Source organism: Somniosus microcephalus, chromosome 4 (genome assembly GCF_052327205.1).
Source record: "Somniosus microcephalus isolate GS21.2 chromosome 4, FLI_Smic_1.0, whole genome shotgun sequence".
Classification (NCBI taxonomy): domain Eukaryota; kingdom Metazoa; phylum Chordata; class Chondrichthyes; order Squaliformes; family Somniosidae; genus Somniosus; species Somniosus microcephalus.
In genome coordinates, this window is record NC_140990.1 from 60,098,889 (window position 1) to 60,102,896 (window position 4,008).

Genomic DNA, 4,008 nt, shown 5'->3' on the forward strand with positions numbered 1-4,008 from the left:
CATAATCCTGCCCATTGCACTGTACGGTAGTGAAGTATGGGGCCCGCTAAATCACCAAAGCTACACTAAATGGGAAAAACATACAATAGAAGCCCTACATGCAGAATTCTGCCGAAGCATCCTTCGCACCCAAAGGAAAACGCCAACAAATGCATGCAGAGCCGAACTAGGCAGATACCCACTGATAATAAACATCCAAAAACGAGCACTAAACTTCCTAAATCACCTCAAATCTAGCTCCCCAGACACCCTTCATTTCAAAGCCTTTCAGACCCAAGAGCTAAACCCAGAAAAGAGTCCCCTGAGTCAGCTGCTACGGAAACTAAGTACTCAGCCGGACCCTGACCAGCCCCAGACCAACACAGCCGCCCAAACACCAATCCGAGTGAACCAAATCATTAAAAAATGCAAAGAAACCTACCTGGAACATTGGAACAAAATAACCGAAAGCCAAAGCAGATTAGAATGTTACCGGGCCCTAAAAGAGAATATAAACTGGCAGACTACCTCACGACCATCAGAGACACAAAACAGAGACAGACCCTCACCAGGTACAGACTAAGCGACCACCAACTGGAAATTGAAAAGGCAGATACAAGAAATCCTGGCAGCCTAGAGAGAATAGAATATGCGATCAATGTCTGGCTGGCGAGGTTGAAACAGAAATGCATTTCCTCCTAAAATGCGAAAAATTCAACACATCAAGAAACATATTATTCAACAAGCTAAGCCAAACAACCCCAGATTTCAAGGAATTGGATGATCTGTCAAAATTGAGATTAGTCCTAGGAGAAGGAGACAGACCATACCTTGGGGCCAAATATGTAACAACATGTCACAACCTGAGGACTGTTTAAAATTAAGACTGTTTAAAATTAATATTGAACGTACCAAATGAAGTACAAAGACTGTTTAAAATTAATATTGTTTAAAAGTAATATTGTATGTACCCAACAAATGTCAAATCGATTGACACCTACAGAATGTTGGAAAACTGTACCTTTTTGCTATGTAAGCTTTGGCAATATGGTTCTCTGTAAACTTTCATGCCAATAAAGCATTTTAATTGGAATTGGAATTGGAATTGGAGAGAGAGAGAGAGTGCTCCCACTGAGACACACAGAGAGAGAGAGAGTGAGAGAGAGAGTGCTCCCACTGAGACACAGAGAGAGAGAGAGAGTGAGAGAGAGTGCTCCCACTGAGACACAGAGAGAGAGAGAGAGAGAGAGAGTGCTCCCACTGAGACACAGAGAGAGAGAGAGAGAGAGAGTGCTCCCACTGAGAGAGAGAGAGAGAGAGAGTGCTCCCACTGAGACACAGAGAGAGAGAGAGAGTGAGAGAGAGTGCTCCCACTGAGACACACAGAGAGAGAGAGAGTGAGAGAGAGAGTGCTCCCACTGAGACACACAGAGAGAGAGAGAGTGAGAGAGAGTGCTCCCACTGAGACACACAGAGAGAGAGAGAGTGAGAGAGAGAGAGAGAGTGCTCCCACTGAGACACAGAGAGGGAGAGAGAGAGAGAGAGAGAGTGCTCCCACTGAGACACAGAGAGGGAGAGAGAGAGAGAGTGCTCCCACTGAGACACAGACAGAGAGAGAGAGAGAGAGAGAGAGTGCTCCCACTGAGACACAGAGAGAGAGAGAGAGTGAGAGAGAGAGTGCTCCCACTGAGACACAGAGAGGGAGAGAGAGAGAGAGAGAGCTCCCACTGAGACACAGAGAGAGAGAGAGAGAGAGAGAGTGCTCCCACTGAGCCACAGAGAGAGAGAGAGAGAGAGAGAGTGCTCCCACTGAGACACAGAGAGAGAGAGAGAGAGAGAGAGAGAGTGCTCCCACTGAGACACAGAGAGAGAGAGAGAGAGAGAGAGAGAGAGTGCTCCCACTGAGACACAGAGAGAGAGAGAGAGAGAGAGAGAGCTCCCACTGAGACACAGAGAGAGAGAGAGAGAGAGAGAGAGAGTGCTCCCACTGAGACACAGAGAGAGAGAGAGAGAGAGAGAGAGAGAGTGCTCCCACTGAGACACAGAGAGAGAGAGAGAGAGAGAGAGTGCTCCCACTGAGACACAGAGAGGGAGAGAGAGAGAGAGAGAGAGAGAGAGTGCTCCCACTGAGACACAGAGAGAGAGAAATTTATACTAAATCATCATTTAGCATTATAGAAAATAGTGTTTCCACACTCATCCCACAAAATAGGTCCATTTTATTTCGTTTTATTGAACTATATAAATGCGTTCTTTCCACATAAGCTGCTGGAATATCCAGGGCCTCCGCTCCTCAACTTTTGGGATGAAGAGTACAGACCCTGAATTCCTAAAAGCTATAAAAGACATTGATATAATTGTGTTAACAGAAACATGGTGCCAAAAGGACATGCCGACCCACTGTCCCCCAATGTACCATGAAATTATTGTGCCTTCAGTAAAGAACATTAAGACACGCAAGGGCAGAACCTCCGGGGGAATCCTGGTGTGGTATAAAGGAGAACTGAACAAACACATCTCACCGATAAAACAGGGAAAATCACACGTATGGCTAAAATTAGATAAAAATATAGGAATAGAAAAAAACGATGTTTACTTATGTGCGATCTACATACCTCCAATAGAATCGCCATATTTTGAAGAGGAGATATTTGACACTCTCCACATGGAAATCAGCCATTTCCAGGCCCAAGGAAAGGTGCTACTATGTGGGGACCTAAATGCAAGGACAGGATGTGAACCTGACTTCATAGACCCACAGGGCAACAACCATGTGTTTGGCCAGACCCCTCTATATGTCACACCAGCCATCGCAAACCGAAACAACCTCGATTGTGAAATAAATAAAAGCGGTAGGGAGGTAGTGCAACTCTGCCGAGCCTTAGGCCTGTACATAGTTAACGGTAGGTTCAGAGGGGACTCCTTAGGGAGACTCACATATTCCTCAACTCTTGGGTCTAGTGTGGTGGATTATACAATCACTGACCTGGACCCCTGCGATATCAACGCATTCACTGTCAGGCAGCAATCCCCCCCTCTCAGACCATAACCAAATAAATGTGTACCTTAAACTTTCTGCCCAAACTACAGACACAAAAAAGGAACCCAGTAAGCTACATAAAATAAACCAGACATACAGATGGGCCCCAGACAGTGGAGATAAATTCATCACAGCACTAAATTCACCTGATCTCACAAGTAAAATTTCAAAATTTAAAGAAAATCTATATGAGATCACCAGAGATGGGGTAAACATGGCCATAGAGGATATAAATATGATCTTTCATGAGGCAGCTGTAAAAGCCGACCTCGTGAAACAGAAGAGGAAGAGTCACAAAAGACAAAATAAAAATAAGAAATGGTTTGACCACGAATGCAAAAATGCCAGAAAAGACCTGAGAAAAATATCAAACCAAAAGCATCGCCAACCAAACAATCCGGACCTACGTACTAGATACAATGAAACCCTCAAAAGATATAAACACACCATTAGGAACAAAACACAAAACTATACCCACAAAATACTAGAAGAAATTGAAAACTCCACCAACCCAAAACAATTCTGGGAAATGTGGAATAACCTGAGTACAACACAATTGCAAGCATTACCAATCCAAGATGGCGACATCTGGAGAACACATTTTGAAAACCTCTACAAAGACATCCCAATAAACGAAACAAACCCAAGTCAACATCAGGTCACAGAAAAACTCCACACATTAGAAGCAACAATCAAAGACAACCAAAACCCTCTAGACTCCCCAATCACATGGAAAGAAATGGCCACAAAAACAAAATCTCTCCACCTAAAGAAAGCCTGTGGCCCAGACAACATCAAAAATGAAATGCTCAAGTTCAGCAATATGGAGATGCAGGGTGCGGTACTCAAATTATTCAACATCATATTACGTTCAGGCTGTTTTCCCGATATCTGGTGCCAAGGACTAATCTCCCCCATATATAAAAGCGGAAACAAATCAGACCCAAATAACTACCGCGGCATCTGTGTCAACAGTTGTCTAGGGAAGT